At 41.6% G+C, this 18,815-nt stretch overlaps 1 protein-coding gene across 2 annotated transcripts in view; it reads right to left on the bottom strand.

Annotated features, from left to right (window-relative positions):
* The window catches only part of GRID2 (glutamate ionotropic receptor delta type subunit 2), a gene marked incomplete at both ends in the record, with an annotated part of 694,960 nt that overhangs the window by 45,466 nt on the left and 630,679 nt on the right, over window positions 1-18,815 (bottom strand). The gene's annotated exons all lie outside the window — the stretch shown is intronic.

The following is an 18,815-nucleotide window of genomic DNA, read 5'->3' as shown; positions in this document are numbered from 1 at the left end:
ATTAAAAAGAGAGTTTGCTGTCTTAAATCTCCCTATTATCCTTCATCCAAATATGTAATCAGAACTGGCCTAAAGCTGTCGAAGCCTGTGAAACTGTGAGTTTTGTATTTCCACTGGGTCATGTGGGTAATTCAACCCAAACAGACCTTGCAGCACAGGGTGAGGGGAGGAATCTCTGAGATGTTGCTGAGACAGAAGAGTTCCACAGATCCCTCCAGGTAGGACAGTCCTTGTTTGGTCTACTTTCCCAACAGAGTCTTTTTGCAGGATCTGGCATTTTTCTTCCCACAGAAAGGACGCTTGGCATGCTGGAACAGATCTATGCCAAAAGGCAAGAAATCTTGAAGGAATAGGCTAACCAGAACAAAGATTTTTTACAAGTATCCCCTGTACAGACTGACCAATACAAAAGCTCTAGTTTTAATATGGCCAGAGCCTGCATACTGCTAATTAAAAATGAAATTTGAGCATATTTATAATCACCAAAGAATAGGATGCCAAAGACAAGTATCAATCAGCAAGTACTTAGTTTCTTCAGTAATAAAGTGCATTTAAAAAAAAAAAAAAAAAAAAAAGAGTGCTGCACCAAGACCTCAGACCTCTCAGGGAGCCAGTCAATGAGAACAGATGAGAAAAGACTTGCAGAATTCTGATTTATCCCTGCCTTTTATCCAGTCAGTCTGGAAGGACATGCTTTAAAAACTCTTTCAGAAAAGGGGTAGAAATTAAAGCTGATTTTGCAGGGTATATGGATAATTGTGAATTCTGGAAAGTTCCAACACAGCTCTCCTTTTTACAAATGTGACAGTGCATGATGTTAAATGCTTTCTGTAGCTGCTCATGCATGATTACAAAAGATTCAAACAGCAGCTTTATGAGTTTTAATGAAAGCAGAAGGTGTCCAACCTGTGAGACTGCTTTGTTAAGAATATTGGCAGGGTTGGTACAAAAGCAGGAATTTTCTAGTAGGACTGGGTTGCTCAGTATCTGTAGCTCAGACTTTTGAAAAACAAAGCCGAAAACCTTCTGCATTTGGTGAATTTGATTCCTGGCTATTGTCTCTCAACTTTGCCAATGGCTATTATATGCAGGTATCCTTTATGTAATAGATCCCTCTAACACATTTTATTTCCTTGGCTCCCACCAACAGTTTCTAGAAAGAATGTGCAGTTATTCACTTAAATTGGACAATTCAACAATAGTGGAGGGAATAATGGAGAGGAACCACAATCCCTCAAAGTGATAATAACCTGCAGAGATATTTCACTGCTCATTTTTTAACCAAAACCTGACATTTCTCATTATTTCCGAGTGCAGACTACCTAATCCAGAAGTCTATCTATCACAAGTAATTCAGGTACAGAACTGACATTGCAATTATTTTTACTAGTACTAGCCAAAAATGAACTATGTCTCAATGTGCACAGATCAAATCTCTCCTAGAGATATAGCAGTATACCTGCATGGGAAACTTCCAATTATTGGAATGCAAACACACAGTTGGCAATCCAAAGAAAGTGTTTAGGGAATAAAGTGTCCCTATTTGACTCCATTTATTACTTCCCAATAGCCTATCCCTGTCAAATAACAACCGTATTTTGTGATATTTAAGATGTAAAAATCCATCAGAAAGCGTAATAAATTTATCTCTCGTGCAGATATAACAGTACTACTAGTGCAAAATGCTTGCAATAAAATATCAATCCATGGGAAATGCACTGGAGTTTGGCTTTTGTTGGAGATTCAAAAGCATGCCTGGTTTTGCTATAAGCTTCAGGACCCAGGTGAAGAGCACTGAGACAATTTGCTTTTCATCTCACAGCTCTTACATGAAACCATTCGTTTCATTGGTCGCAATCAAAAATACTACCTCTGACTAGAAGAAAAAGAGAAAAATAGACTTTTTTCAAATTTTACCAAGGCTGTTCAGCTTTTTGCAATGAAGTGTAGTAAATCTCAGTGGCACCATAGAAAAATTCAAGATTCTTGTAATTGTCCTACTACAATGAATAATCAGAGACCAAACACTGTGCTATTATTATCAGTTACGTCTCTGATGCAATCTGCATTTATTATTCTCCAGGTTTGCAAAGAATAGAGACTTGCTTGGAAGAAATGCAAGCTTTAGTTTACAACAATGGAGTTTTCTTCTGTGCCACCATTCCCTTTATGCTGAAGGTGTGTGGGTGTGAGAAAAGTCAATGGAACAAAATTCCCTCAAAAAAAAGCTCCCCTGAATAACCTAATGAAGGGTTTTTTACCTTGAACTGCATTACTGTATTTACCTCAGGTCTTTTCTTACATAAATGAACAAACTGGAATTACTACATCGCTACTTAAGTACATAATGGGGATTTTTCTATGTAGGGCCTTCTTCAGCCTCAGAGTAAAAACAGAGAAAAAAGAAATTACAATATCCCCACATTTATGCCTTCTATGTTTATCATTTTTACTGAGGTTTAAGTAAGAACTGTATACCCCATTCTGAGGGCTGGAGAGAGCACAGCTGATGAAGAACAGCACACCATGCCAGCCAGGCATTCATTGCTTGGATGCGAGTGAGGGCAACAAAGGCTGACACGTAATAGTGGCCAACAGCCACCAGCACAATGAAGTTGCAAAATGGGCAAATGGTGTGCCAGAGCACACCAGCCAAGGTATTTCTGATTCAGATTCTGGCAGGTACACATGAAATCTCATCCAACACACTCCGCACAGCTGGCCTTACCCACCTTCATGAAACCAGAATCAGTGCAGATAAGAGATACGGGGATGAACAGGAGAACAGAGCTCTTATCTCAGGAGGTAAAAAGCTTTGCTGACGTGCATGGAAAAGGAGAACTGAGAGTGGCAGAAGGTAGAAACAGAGAAAAGCAATGTGAGGGAAACGCCAATATTAACAAAAGCTAACAGTTACACACTGGCTATGAAGAAATCTGGACTATAAAGAATATCCCTGGGAGTAATAGGGAGAAGGAAAAGCTTCCCAGCAGGAACAGCATCAGAAAAACAACAGACCTCCCAGGGGAAAACACTCAAGTGAAAAAAAATCCCTCAGCCTGGTACTGAGATGGCTCTTGATGAAGCTATGAAAGGACTCATGTGGTGTGCTTGCCTATCATAGCAGGACAATGGATTCGGTGACCCAGCAGACCCCTCTGATTCTTATGGTCATATAACAGCAATAAAGCAAATTGCCTGTAGCTTTGTTGCTTGGGTCATCTATCAGACAAATGAAGATCTTGGGCTGCAGCTCTGAAACAAGCACCCCAGTGCAACAGCAGCAGGTTTTGGCATGCCCCATTGGTGCTCCCCAATGCTGTGGGCGATGTGTGGTGAATGAAGGGCACCAGACCTCTCATCTCCTTGCTCCCCCCGTCTCTGCTCTGTCCTCCTCCTGCCAGTGCCCCTTGGTTCTCCGCCTGCCCGGGAAACCTGGTGTGGGGCACTTGGCTTGTCCAGCTGGAAACCCCAAGCCTTGCTCCCTGTACAGCCAAGAAGCCAGAGGGATCTCAGCCCAAAGATCACATCCGAGGCAATCTGGAGCACTGAAGGCAAAGCAACCTCTGGAGACCCTTGTGTAGTGCACAGCTGCCTTTTGAAAGCTGCTGGCTTTTGAAAACAGTTTAACTTTCAATGGCCTAGAGTAAGTGGTCTTTCTAAATAAAAATGTAATATTAATGAACCACAACTTTATTAATGCCAACCAAGCTTACTTAAGTATTATCATAAATGAGCATATAAATAGCTAAGTAAATGCAAAGATATTTCAGACCTCCACAGGGGATATTAATAATGATAACTTCACTCCAGTGAGACCCTGAAGACTCTACTCAAAACCTAGGGTTTCCTTAGTAAAAATACATTGATCCAACAGAGATTTATTTACAGCAGCCTACTTTTAGCACAGAGGACTTATAACACTATTACTCTGGCTATGTAATTAGTGGGCAAAACACATATACTAATGAGCTTGAAGGTAGAATTCAAGTGTTTTATGGATGAATGGTTCACCCCTCCTTTCTGTAAAGATTTTACACTCTTTACTGTGCTAATTTGTGATACTGGGAAGCAATTTCTTTCCTTTCACTCATTACATGTCCACAAAGGAACAGAAGATTAACTCTCTTTTCACCAGCCCTCTAAATACTTGTAATCTCAAACCAGTCTCTAGTGCCTTTTGGTGATAATAATCCTTGATATACAATGTCAGCACAACTATGAAATTAAAGCACATCATGGCAAAATGCCTTCCAACACTGTTAAAAGTTTTGGCCTCCCACATGAAATGAATCATTTCAGTATTAAGTTTTCTTTTGGCTTTGCTGTCAAGTTCTCTGTAGAAAAAAAACTGCCAAGGGTTTTATAATGGCTCCTGTCACCTTGCACCTCATGGCCTCAGAAACACATACTGCTGACTTCAGCTACGGCTTTATCCATAATTTCATCCTAAACAACCCTGAGCCCATAAAAGCCACAGAAGAAAAATCCCCACTTTATTATCATATTGAACATGTCATGTTCTTGAAATAAACCAGCATCATGAGACTTTAATCCTCTTTCAACTTCCCATAAATGCCATCAGTCAGAAAACTGTCAGCTCAAGTGTGACAAAAAACCTGCTTCCATTCCCAAGAGACTCTGCTGAAATGAGTATTATTAGCCCATTTTCTCCTCTAAAGGGGTCTGTTACAAAAGAGTGAAGCATCAAGAAATGCAGTCTCTAGCACAAGATCAATATTGATACCTCCCCTGTTGAGAGGCTTAAAAATGCTACCCAACATACAGCAAAAACCTTTGTGGCTTTACAAAGTGTGTGGTTGAGAAAGGGGCTGGAAAAGTGGCTGTGTGACTTCAGAAGGATGTGACAGGGCCTCCTTGCCTCAAAGCTGATCCATTTGTGACAGTGATGAGTGCAAAGTCTCCACTTTTCCCTCTCAAAAGAAAAGCAGACGATGCTTGTCCAGACTTTTGCTAATCAACTACCTAAAGACCCTTCTTCTCCTCTTTGTCTAAACACAAACTGACCATCAAGCAGTCTGGTATATTCCAAAACATCTCTGCTTCTGTCAAGTTGCTCAGCAAAATGATAAATTCATAGCATGGTGTGCCAGAGACACAGTTTTTCCCATTAGGAATATCTGACTTGAAAGGGCAGCAAAACGTTTTCTCCAAATTTTGTAAGGAATTAATTTGATCCCATCCATGAAGCTATGAACTGAGCAAATTGAACGTGCATTTCTTCTTTCCAGACTTGTTTTGCATGGAAGGGGATTTTAGTCATTTTCAGAAAAGGTCCCAGGAGAGCATATTTGGATTGGTATATATTGTAATACTGCTCCAAGGCCCCACTCTACTGATATTCCCTGTTACTGTTTTACAGAAGAGCATTGATAGATTACTCTTATAAGCACCTGGCATGTTTACATAATTTCCTTTATCTTGCATTTTGTCTACCAATTTATGTCCGTTTACAAGGACTTCATCTTCCTCAGTCAATACAGAAAAATTTCCATGCTCATTGCACATGGATCTCCTTCAAGCTTGTGCGAAGAAGTTTTCAGACTAAGTTCTGCCTCTGCTTCATTAGAAAAATAAACCAAGCCAACCAACCCTTATTAGAAGTGTCAATAGGCAGGCCCAAAGTCCAAAAGCACCGAGATGGAAATTCCAGCCTGTGGGCACTGCCCACAGAGTAATACAGCCAGGTGACAGGAGATATCCAGTTAGCCACCACTTCTGCCATCTTTCTTTCCCAGAGCACCAGGGATGCTGGGGCTAAGCACAGGCTTAGGAACACAGGCTAAGGGACATAAAAAAGATTCCCTGTTGTTCCAAACATGTCTTGGGGCTCCTTTCTAAACTACTTCCTTGTATAAAATGGCCAAACCCCATGCAAGATGGGCAGAGGTATGAATATCACAGCAACCCGAAGAATGACTTCACAGAGGATGACCCATTTCTTTCATCAGTCATTTTAAATGTCATCGTGATTATTAAACCCCAAACCAGTAACATTCATCTGGGAGCTAAACTGAAAGACACACAGGATATTGATTGAAATCAAACTATCAACTGCTGCAGCTCCCAAAATTTCGGTCGCTATGCAGTAACTGTCATTTTATGCTTCTTTGAACTGCTACTTCTTTTGGCCATCAGCTTTCCTACACTCCTCCAAGCACACAAGCTGCAACCATCTGACAGTAATTGTCATGACAACTGATGCTGGTCCCAAGAGGACAAAAGACAATTCCGCCAGCGAAATTCAATAAGCAACGTAATGAAGTGGAACACATCACAGGAAGTTAGTTGTGGTTTCATGGTATGGAGAATGAGCAATCTGGAGGATCCCTCGAGTGTCCCAGGGCTATCCATGTCCCAGCCTGGAGTATTCACATATGCTGCTGCACGTGACCTTAGTGCCCTGGATGGGATGGAGAGATGCTGCAAAGGAGCAAATGATCAGCTTGGAGGAGAGAGGCAGCAGGGTGATGTCAGAGGAAGAGTGGTTTAAAATGAAGTGAGGAGATTTGCAGACAGTGGGGCTGGAAAGGCCAGTATAACACTTAGTCTGGCCTACACAGAATGTCACACTGATGTAGAAAAAGCCAGAGAAAGATCTTCAGAATAGAAATTAGGATTAGGCACCTTCCTCACATGCATTTTTAACTTCCTAAGTTTGCAACTTACTGGTCTTCCCATCATCTGAAGACAAAAATCTAACAAGTTGTAAGAAAATTTAAAAGAAAAAAGCATACTTGTTTTTATCTACTCCAGTTCTAATAACTAAGGAAATGCCTTAATTATAAGCATAGGTTAACTGCATGGCATCATTATAAGGCTGATTTGGAGTTGCATGACTGAATTAACTGCATCCCTTGCCTTCAGGTTTCTTTGATGTGGAACTTTAATTCAGACTTTCATCATCTTATGATGACTGATTCTGGAATTATTATTAGTGTTCTTTTATATTTCTTTCTATCAAATAATAAGTTTTCACTTTCAACTCTAACAAAGATTTCAGTTTCTAATGACATTCAAGTATCCAGCTGACTCCAGCTAATTTAGCTAACCGCTGTGTTAGCACGGAGCAGGCAGGCTAACTCAGGAGAAGTGGCATGCTAAGAGGAGCAGTTCTGACTGACAAAGCCTTAAGCTAGCTCCTCATATTTTTCTAATTTGTTCCCTACTTTGACTCAAAAAATAATCGCTAAATATCATACAATTCCCCCCTTCAACCATAAATTGCTCCATTTCGTTAAAACCAAGCCTGGAAAAAGAGCTGAAATTTGTTTGAGAAAACTCAAGTTAAGAGAAGGCAATAAACCCCCCAGCCAGGAAACAATTCTATAGAAAAACAAATGTTGCCAAGAAAGCTTCCTGCAGCCCCGCTGTCAGAGCGCTGTGACTCAAGGCAAGCACCACTAACTAAGCTCAAATGGAAGCAATGCAGACTGCCACAGAGAACAGCAAACAGAAATAAGGACCCTTTTTGCCCAGATGCAATGTTTGTATTTGTGCTGGCAGTACAGCAAGAGGCTCAGAAAGTCCAGCACCAGGCCTACAGAGAAAAATCCTTTGGTTTGTAGGCAGCACACCAGGTATTCTGCCGTATCCAGGAACATTAAATCATCAGTTTTACCTGCAAGCATCACAAACTGAACTTTGAGAAGGCACCTCCGGATAGGAACAAACTATCTTGTTTATCCAGATCAATATATCAGTGCAGACCTGCAGCATTTCTCCTGGTGAATAAAGATCTGGCGCTATTTACACAGAGATAACCTGCATCATTACTATTAAGATTCAGCCATGTGATAATTCCAGCTGAATGGGATAGGCTAGAGGTATATTAGTGATCTAAAGGGATGTAACATTTAAAAATTTTAGCAAGGAGCTTATCCTTGCCTAGGCAAGATGAAGGACTGGCATCTCTACTTTTTCCTCAATTCAGAAAAAGATATTACTGGGTATGCAATGCCTGCGGGGGATGAGAAAGCTTTTCTGCGAGCAAGCAAATCTTCAGAATTGAACCTGAAATGCAGCACTGTGGGAATCATCTTAAATTGCAACGGGCTGAAAGGCACACAGCATGGTCTTCTCCCAGTCCTGCCAGCCTAGGACAGAAGTTTCCTGGTGAGAGTCTTTACCCAGGCTTTATTTTCAACACAAGAAAAAGATGATGACAGTTCAGCCCCATGAACGGACAAACCACTTACACCTCTGAGAAACAGGGAAAAAGAAAGGAGATAAAAAAATCCTCACTTTTTCACAATGAGCAACAGTACTGACCCCAAACAGCAGCTTTGTTTTTGAGGAGGTTTTGAGACCACTACCCCCAGAGGACAGGCACTTACAGCCCTCCCAGACCAAAGACTGTGCCCAGCCACCCTGTAGGTCACTCCCTTGCACCCACCCGGGGCTTCACCCCACAGGGTCCCCCTTCAGCCCACTACCCCTGTTTGGCAGGGCAAGGGGCAACAGGCTGCTGCACAACACTGAACCAGGCAAAAGGGTCTGTGTTAAGTGAAGCAGCAGTAGGAAAACACTTTGGTCAGAAAAAAGGAAACAGGCAGTGGTGCCAAGGCACCAGGTAATTTGAAATAAAGCTGGCAGGAGCGAGAGGAAGGAAGCTGTGTCTGTGCACTGCTCGCAGCTGTGCCAGCCCTGCTGCCTCCTTTAATCTCAGCTATTGCAGCTCTCCATGAAAGCAGAGTCTACTTCTCCTAAGCTCAGCCCTTAAAAACACTCCAACACCAAAGCCACCCTGGATTTCTTCTACCAAAGAAGGCTGCAGAGCAAGTAAGCAGTAAATCATGTGGCCTGCACTGGTAAAAGCTGAGAAAATGGGAAGAAAACAGCTAGTTGGAGATGCAAAGGGCTTTGCTAGGCGTTCACGTGATTTGTGGAGTCAGTTTGGACGTATTGTTCATCCCCCCTGAGCTGAGTGTCCTGTAGCAAGTTGGAGTGACAGACCCTTCACTTGCAAAGCCAAGCAGCAGAGGGTATCGCTACATGCCACTCTGCTCTCTGCTGCCAGCCCAGCCACACACGCAAATATTTCATTCTGGGGGTGAGGATAAAATATAGCCACTGCTGCCAGCACAGCTTACCTATACCTACATATACAACCATGGATATATTTCTCCTTGTGTTAAACACCTGTCAGTGGTTCTTTCTGACACCCTGTATTTTCAAGAGACCTTGTATGTTTAACCTGGTGCAAGATTGCTAGACTTAAATAAATTAAAAATGAGTGTTGTTGGTGTTTTTAACTTAAAAGGGACATGAAGAAGATCAACAAACCTTCACTTCCTCAGGGCTTTAACCATGCCTCTTTTTCAATTGCTTTTCTTCTATGGATTTTACAATTTCCTCCAGACTTATATAAAATGGAAGAACACAGGGGAATTTGATGCTGCAGGTGAAACCCAATAGCTTTTTGAAAGCCCTGATTGCTGCCCAAGTGTGGCTGTCAGAGCTGACACGTTTCTCTAGCTTTGCATAGCACTTCACAGCGTAAGAAGAAGAAATGAACATAAATTCCCTGTTTCATGGGGATCTTAATCTTGAGCCTTACATCTAAATTATGCCAAAGACACATTATAGGATTAAATTCTCCCGTCAGCTAAACCAGTATAAATCTGGAGTAATTCTATGATCTGAAGATCCACTGCTAATTAACTAAATCCCCCCCAAACCCAAGGAAATTAACACAACCAAACAATATTAAAAATAAAGTATCTATTTCTCAGTTAACTCAAGGCTCAGTTCTTCACAGTTTCTCTCACATGTTGCTGTAGGAATACCCTAGACAAAGCCAAAAAACCCAATCAATCCTGGGCCAGGAACTTCTAATCCCTGCTCTCAAGGCTGCAAAACAGTGCTGCTTTTCTCTCCAAATATTACCGTAATGGAGTTTGTTTGGGTTTTTTTTTAATTAAAAAAAATTGGTTTTTTAATTAAACAAACAAACAAATCCTAACACAGCTTATCTTTCTTATCAGCTTTCTGTAGGAATCTGATGTCTTTGAGATACTGATGATCTCTTTGGTCCTGTAGAGGCATCCCACCTATGAAACTGCAGCCAGTAAGAGTTATTTTTCCTTTTAATGCTTGTCACCAGCTGAAACCTTGCTGCTGCTTTGGTGGGAGCAGCTGGAGCATGTACTTATCTACAAAGCCAGGTAATTAAGTGGCAGCTTTTCTTCACTGCTTTGGAAATTCAGCTGTTAGGCTATTCTTTCAGCTGAAGACAAAAGTAGCAAATACAAGGAAAAAAAAATATTTTTCAATTGCAGTAAGAATGAAAGGATCATAACCTTTCCAAAGAAGTGTACTTCCCCTGGCTCAGCCCTTAACTGTGAGGGCTTTTAGAGCGAACTGGCAAAGCCTGTGCATGCTATTAAGCACATGCAAGAGGGAGATGTGCTCATGTGCCATGACAAATTACTGCCACTAGGACTTAATCAGGAGTGTAAGCACACGTTCCAGATAGGCCAAAACCCCTTGTGATGTTTTTCTGTGACTACCACAGCCTTTATATTAAAATCCTATTTAGGGGGATCGCTAGAGGAGTATGATAAAGTATTTGACTGAGAGAAAGTCCAAGTATGACGCACTTTTCTGATTTACTACCAGACAGCTGAAGAGTGCCATTATCAATACCTTGCATATGAACTTGAAAGATCAAACTTTTCCTGATTAATTCTTTTATATTAGGTTATAAACCCTGCCTTCCCATTCTCTCCTCCTTAAAAAAAAAAAAAAAAAAAGGCTGGTCATTTAAAATGTCTATTTCTGTTAATTGACTCTAATTTAATTCTATTTTATCTATTGCTTTTTTCTGAAAAATTTCAAAATTCTGGTTCCATATAAGACTTTTCCCTTAGTCAGGAACTGCAGTCTGTAATAACAGCAGTCAAGGCAGTTCATTCTGACAAATGCATGTCAGAAAAGGACTGCTGTGACTTTGAAATATTGAAAGTGACTGATAACATAATGTGTGAAGCAGAATAAATGCATAGAAATGGAAGTTTTAGCTGAGCAGTCAAAGTATGAACTAAATACAGTGTCAGAGCTCTGCCCTGAAAGCTCTCTGTGCAGGTGGTTACAACGGCAAATTACTAAATGCACTTTGCAAAAGTGTTCTATGAATAAAACGGCAAACACAGTTTTTCCTTGGCCATATCATCATTTTCGTCTGCCTGCACACTGTGTTTAAGTGGAAAACTTGGGTCTGGAAAGGTATTTGGTTTTTAGGACAGTCAACAAAGCTATGATGGCTGGGGATCAGGGCTCTGCTTTATTTTGGGCTAACCTTACCCAACTGGTGCTAAAGCAGAATAATAAACCACACTGTTGCACATTGTGCAAACAAGAGTCTCTGACATTATCCAGCTGGTTCATGTCAGCAAATGCTTGTATCTGTATTGACCCTGGAAAGCCTCTCTGCCACCACCAAGTCTTCTCTGGGATTTGGGCAGAGGTCTTTCCAACTTCATGATAACTCATCTCTGGAACATTTTTTCCTCAAGTCTACAGAGGAATCAGAGAGTAAAGGCTTCCTCACCCCATCTTCATCTTCCAACTAATCCAGACCTCTCTAACCACTGCACTCTGACATACTGGTGACCCTGCTGGGCAAACTGTCTGGCTCCTCCTCCCAGTTCCTCATGATTTCCTTGGGGAACAACCTAGAGCAACCTACTCCTTGGGATTGCTCTGAGACCCAGCAGAAGACTTCTCTGGCTAGTTTTTTTTAGCTTTCTCACTTTGCTAATCTCCTCCTGCATGAACCTGAGCAATAAGGAAGGCTCCTTTTATCTGCCCTCCATAATCACTCAGGAGTACTCAGCTCCTCCCTGTCCTCGCTGCCTGTCCTGTCACTCCCTCTGCTGCTGCAACAAGCTTTCTTCTTCCTCATACTCTATTTCAGCAAGGGAAGACAGCTCTGCTGGGAAACCTGCTGCCACTCTTCCTTGGCTCTACATTCTGGAGAATTCCCACATGCTCTTTTTCCCTTTCCCTACCCCTGAACTTGGGGGAAGTCATAAACCAAGGCTAGCACCTTCTTCACTTACTGATGAGTAAGTGAAGAGTGGGTGACAAATAGCACATCGGTGTTCTACAGTAGAGCAAATCTCTGCAGGCTGAGGTAGCCTCTGTTGCAGAAGTTCTACTGGTGGAAGCAAAACTCTCACTTCAGATATGCATAAATTCCTCCAGTTGTCATTCCATCAAGTTAATTTCAGCTTTGAAAAGAAGCTTTGTTTTCAGGCCTTTTATTTTTATCTAGGAAACAGGACTAGCTGAAAACGAGCTTTATGGTCCAGCTAAAGGTTAATTACTTTTTAAGGCAACAAAACCGGTTAGCAAAGATCTATTATTCTTTGGTCTTTTGCTACTCTTGCTCATTTTAACTGAAATAGGTTGACCAGGGTTTTGAAAACTGAGGCCAAGAGCCAGGAACATTTGGGAGGTAGTGCTGGTGTGGGGCAGGTGGGTTAAACCCTTGCTTGTGGTTACTATGGTTCTGCCATCACGACAACTGTATGACCGGATCCTTCCTTTTTCCAAGGAAAGCTTTGCACTCATTTTCCACCCCACTTTAAAGGCAATGCTGCTGCTCAGCTGAGTCAGAGTGAGTAGTTACACCTCTTCCTCTCAAGACTGACGCACACAAGTGTACGAGAAGGCAGCCAGAGAAGAAAACGGTGTACTCCAGGACAGTGTGCACTGACGGTAAACCTAATCTCTGCTGCAGGAATTCATAAAAAGGCCAGTTCTTGGAGGGAAGCCACTCGCTGAGACTTCTTTTAGCTTTACTGTCATCAGATTTATAACCAAGCAGTTTCAAATTCTGCAGCCATGCACTTACTCACTCCATAAAACTTAAAACACATGAACAACTCAGCTTACAATAAATGTCGCTTCCACATAGTTGGATGAGCAACACTTTTCCACCGACTGTACTGCACACCTCGCTGGGTAATCTCTGGCCATTTTACACGCAAGTCTGAGGTGCCTGAGGCTGGAGAAGTGGAGAGAAAGTAGTAAGAAATAGCTTGCAAAGTGCTATCTACTGATAATTTAACACATTACAATTAGACTGTTTTCTTTGGGGTGGTTCATGGGTAATGATGGGGATTTAATATGCATAAGCATACCCTTACCTGGCTTGCCTTTGTGAAAGTTTGAATGCAGGGCCCTTTCTGAAAGTGAGCATTGATTAGGAAAAAGAGGAAGAAGGAAGCTGCCTTTTTTCATGGTATCTTTTTTTTCCTAACATGCAGCAATGTTGGAAAGTTTTCCTTCACCACAGCACTGCTTGGATGCAGAGGTGCCTTCCCATGGTGAAGCAGGCAGGCAGCTCTCTGGTGCTCATAGCTCTATGCTGTGTGAAGGCAGGAAGATCTAATGCCTTTCCTTATGATTTTCTTTCTCATGCTTCTTCTCAGTGCTGCTACTTCATGATTCTTTAACTTACCCCATCAATTAATGTTATGGTGTATTTTAAAAGCCCACTAATTTGCTCACTGCCTTTATTTGTTTTGATTGAGTAATTTTTCACTATGTGTATGTAATAAACTCCAGATCTGCTGCAGAATCCTTTAACCCATCTCATCAGTTAATATCACGGGAGATTAAGAAGTTGCCAAAGCCTGTGTTTCTGTAGGCGTCTCCATCCTTTTCAGCTCCTAATCATGAATTTACAGTGAGACCTGCAAGCACCAGATGCACACCATCAAGAATCAATAAAGCCATTTCTCCTGTTCTTGCAGCGTGATGTGTGGGAGCCACAGTTTCTCTGCAGTCCTACAGCCAGCAGCCCCCGCAAGCAAGCGAGCTGAGGACAGGTAATAAAGCCAGAAAACACTGCTGATGACTGTGCAGGAATCTTCAGAACCTGCAGCTCTGCATAGGCAGTTAGGGGAAGAGGATGCAAAAGGACAGTGTCAGATCATCTGGTCCTTGGAGAAAGCGATTAGCAATGTGCTCAGATAGGATTACAGAGCACTGTAAGCCTGGATCAGATGCTCGTGGGTCTGGTAGAAAAAAGAAGAGAGAATAGCAGAGGGACAAAAGCTTTATGTTAGAGCTTTCTCATGAAGTAATGGATGCCATTTTTAAAAATCAGAATGAAGCTACGTCTTTGCTTATAATCCATTTGAGGTTACAAGTCTTCAGCCCGGAGTGGGGTGTGCAGAGTGTGAGCACCCTGCAGCCCCAGCGGGGCAGGTGGCTGGCTGAGCAGTGCTTCCACAAAGTGAGTTTCCTAGCATGAAGGGCAATTGCAGTTTTTCTTGGAGGACCTGGTTCAGCAAAAAGGAAGATGGACGTGTTTTGAGACCTAGGGCCTCGTGCAATTCCCAGTTTTACCCCTACAAGTCTAATGCAGACAGTAAAAAATAAGGATAGACTAGTTATTTTGGATGGTCAAGAAATATGACATTGGTGTTGTACTTAAGTTTTTTATTTAGTATCCTGGTTATCTGAGAAACTACCTTGTTAATATGTGCTACTCTGAAGTTAAGGCTTTTATTAACAATGACTCTATCTGAATAAATTAAGACTGGATTCTCATGTCAGACTCCTCAGAAACCTGGAATTAATTTTGATTTTTTTTCCTCTCACTAATGTAATTTCAGTTATATGAACTTGTGACATGATCTAAAAGCAGACTCTCAAAATTAAACTCTTCTATCTAAATTCAGGAGTTTGCTTGAAGTCAAGTAATTCTCCCAATTTGCAGAGTTTCTTAATTTTCTGGAATTATCAGGAAAAAAAAGTGCTTTGGGTGGATTTAGGTAGATTTTACTAGTTTGTCTGCTATATTTTTCAGAATATTATATATACAGTTCAGAATAGGATTTCAGTTCTTAGCAAACTACCGAGACAAAGCAAAGATCGTCTCTTACTAAGGCACCACTATTCTGCAGGTGATCACTGTATGTAATAATGAAAAATCCAATTATATCATTATTATCAGTCCTCTGCAGGGTTAGGGTGTAATCCAAAACTCTTATTTTCCACATAGCTGGTAAAAGATAAGTCAGAGAATAAGTGACACATTCTTGGGTTTTCATTAAAAGAATATTAAAAAAAAAAAATAAAGAGAGGGGGTCTTCTCAAAGAAAAGGGTACATAGTCCCAAGGGCAGAGAAAAAGAAATCAAGGTAGTTAGGAATCAAGTAATTTTCCTTGCACTGGAGTCTTTGGACATAAGTGACCTCCAAGACACAGAATAAAATGTAAAGAGAGAGAATTAATGGTGAGGAGACAGGAGGAACACATATTTATGGCTAAGGGCAGGAACTTTCTAAGACTCAGGATTCTGCTGATGAGATGTAAAAAGGACAGGAGAATATCCATACCATTTATTTAAAGCAGCTGGCTAATGATTTGCTAAGGACAGTCTGAAATGCCATGCAATGGCTCTCTTCTTTCCCTCCAAACTTTTGGATATCTGAAAGCGCACCACTTGCTCCTAGGGAGGTGTCTTTGGGCTTGCCATGAGGAAATCATTATATAAAGTGTCCATTTCTTTTTCCCACTTAGGACAAAAAGATGTAATTGGCTTCTCTAGCAGCAGCACAAACTTGCTGTGACTTTTTGTGCATAATGTCAAATCAGACTGAGGTTTCTGCAGAAGCCATATGGTAGTTGCACCTTCCATACATTTTGCCCTCACACACCCCACCTCCCACAGACAACCACCAGGAATTGTGGAAATGCTGCTGCTTCTTTTGGCACACAGACAACTTTAGGTGTCCACGAGCTTGTGCTTGGCTGGGGAGGATCATTTGTGGAAACACAGCTGATAACAAGCAAGAGTCCCACACTGTGGGCTCTGAGGGCAAGCTTGCCTTTTCTTTTTTATTCTTCTTATGGTCACTGTTTTCTTTTACCTAAAGGGGCAGATCACACACAGATGCTCTTTGGGATGTGAGGGGTGCAGAACAACTATGGCTTGATTTTTCAGTGGTTTTGGGTGTTGACAGGTTCCAGTTACTTAAGTGAATAGCTGGCTACTGGCCTCTGCTGAGCACGAAATTAGTGCTTCCTCTCCCTTTGCCTCTAGCGTGCTGTGTGGCCGGGACTGTAGTGCAGAAGAAGAAAGTGAAACAGCAGAGAAAGTGGAGACATGAACAGCATTCCAGCACTTTGCTGCCACCCCTCCTTGACCCCCACCAAAAGCCAGCCACCAGCGCAGTGCCTGAGCCATTGCTGCAGCACTGCAGGAAGCACAGACAGCCTATGAAATACTCTGAAAGGCGTCTGCAATTATAGTTATACCTCCCAGGGGTGCAGTGGAAGTTTTAAAGTTTAGGGCTGAAAAGAATTCTTAACAGGTGTCAAATTTAGTGTCACCACACAGTTCCTCATGAACCAAAAGACACATCCTTTTCAAGCTCTCCTAGGAAATTTGGCAGTTCCTATTATTACAGCCCCTGTCATTATCTTGAAAGAAAAAAATATATATAGAGAAAACTGACATGCTGCCTGGAGGCTGCTGGTGCTCAGAAGGTTAAGTCTTAGTGGCAAAGAAAAGAGGACAGCAATCTACCTGAGCACATCATCTCACTGCCTAGTGGCATGGCCAGTTGTGTTTGTTAACATTTGCAACAATGTGAATGAAGTCATGAGGATGGCTATGAGAAGTCTACCTTTCAGATATTACCCAGATTATTTTCTATATTATTTGTGTTACAGCCACATGCCTATTTTCAGGATGGACCCAGAGCACCTGGTTTCAGAGAAAGCATTAGGCAGTGGCTGGTCACAGATGCTGTGTGGGATCCCACCTGGCTGCTTTGCCATCCCTGTCCAGCAAAAAAGCCAATCTGACACCGCAGTCAGGCCATTCACTGCTGCTCCTGTCTTTGTTTTGGCATAGAACGGATTTTTTTGCATGTGAAAAAGAAAGGTCTCAAAGACCAGCTTCTTTACGCTGCTTCCTGTTGGTAAATTTTACCACAGTGTTACCCTGGGTGCAGCTCACATGCCGTAGCTTTAGAGAGAAGGGGTGAGTGGTTTTTCTCTCTGTCTTTTCCTGTTTCTCTGGGAATCACCTGAATGTTCAGAAAAGCTTCCTGCACAGAGAACAAAATCTCCTGTAAGCTTGCCAGACCTTTTACAGCTGCACCCTAGGGATTTAACACTGTGCATCTTATGGCTTTATATGAAATTTCTTAGAAGAGAAGACCTGTATTTTCACATAAATATATTTATTTTGGGAAAGATCAAGAAGTGCCAATATATTTTAAACCAGCTCCCTGATGCATTAAAAAAGTGAAATATTCATGTGAACATTTTCTCATCCTATACAATGGATCTATTCCTCTCTCTATTTAGCATGCAGGCTGCAGCTGCTGAAGGTTGTTGAGCCTTTTCATTAGGAAGAAATGTAAGGATGGTGTGTGAAAACCACACGGATGTAAACTTAAAGAACAGTACAGAAGCATGTTAAGAACAAAACCTTGTAAGCTACCTTGTAAGCATGATTTCTCTTTCATATGTTTGTTTCTTATTTGGTCTTCCACTGCTTTAAACCGTAAATGTGTATTTATGGACATAATTAAAAATGCTATATAATATGCTCTCATAATATAGAAATAAGAATGTAAGCACAGCAGCACACACATTTTCAGACCATATATCTCAGGCTCTCTAAATTCTCCAGGAGGTAGTATCACTGCAAGCAAATTCCAGTTTCTCTGTTCAACCATTACTTCTGCTAATGTAATGAGTTATTTTCTCACCAGTGCTAAGTTCTGCGCATCCATCCAGATCCTCCTGTGGCCCAGTATCTGACAAGTAATCCCTCTCTTCATCTACCTAAACTCTGACAACTTTAGCAGGAAATCAAAAATGAGTGCCTATGATCCCTGATTCCACCAGGGGACAACATATGACCTTTGCATTTCATTTAAGTCTCCTGATGCTATGGATTCCCCAAGCATTAAGTGGAAATGGCATTTGCTTTCCTGAGAGATGCTAATATTTAAGTATTGCTTCGAAGATCCTCAGATAAAAATACCTATATATGTGCAAATTCTTATGCTTCTTTCCTCTTTCGTATAGCTCCAAGATATAATAATACACTGAAAAGCTGAAATTTCCTTATGAAATAAAATTGTACTTGGAAATGTCAGGCCTGCACAGACCAATGATCCAGGAGTCGCTGAAGGCAGTGTATCGGAAGAAGCCTCTCCATGTGCTGAATGCTGCAGCCAAGAAGAAAGTCTCTTGCCAGAACCAGCCATAACCTCTTTCCCCATATGTCAAGAGCTATACCCAGTATACAAACCCTGTCACAAGCAGTGTCTAAGGGCAGTTTGGATGCATCCAGCTTGACTTGCAGGGCAGCAGTGGTGGGCATGAGGAATGCGGGCGTGAGCCGTGCCATGTCACTTGGCGGTTTCACCGTGTTTAGTAATAAAGACACAGGCTATGAAATTCCCTAATGTCTTCCAATTTTTGTACTCAAGCTTGCGTGGATAAGACTGTGAAGAGGATGACTTAACACCTTGACAAGCACCTGAGAACTCTAATAGGTGGAAGAATTTCTATGAAAGATTACAGGAAGGAATTTGCCTCCTTTGTTTAGAGTGCCAGAGATTTTAAGCAGAGCCAGCCTGGTCACAGCTGGAATATGAGAGTATTACAGCATTTGGTAAATATTTGCCTCTAATACTCTTTGTAATATACAAAGCAGATCATGTTTCACAGAAATTACATTTCTCACTGATCCTGTGAAAATTTTATTATGTTGCTGCTACGTTAGCACAAAATTCAGCAATATCACTCCT

This window comes from Coloeus monedula (assembly GCF_965178545.1).
Source record: "Coloeus monedula genome assembly, chromosome: 5".
NCBI classification, from domain to species: Eukaryota; Metazoa; Chordata; class Aves; order Passeriformes; family Corvidae; genus Coloeus; species Coloeus monedula.
The sequence above is the reverse complement of the archived record's forward strand: the minus strand, read 5'-3'. Positions and strand labels throughout refer to the sequence as shown.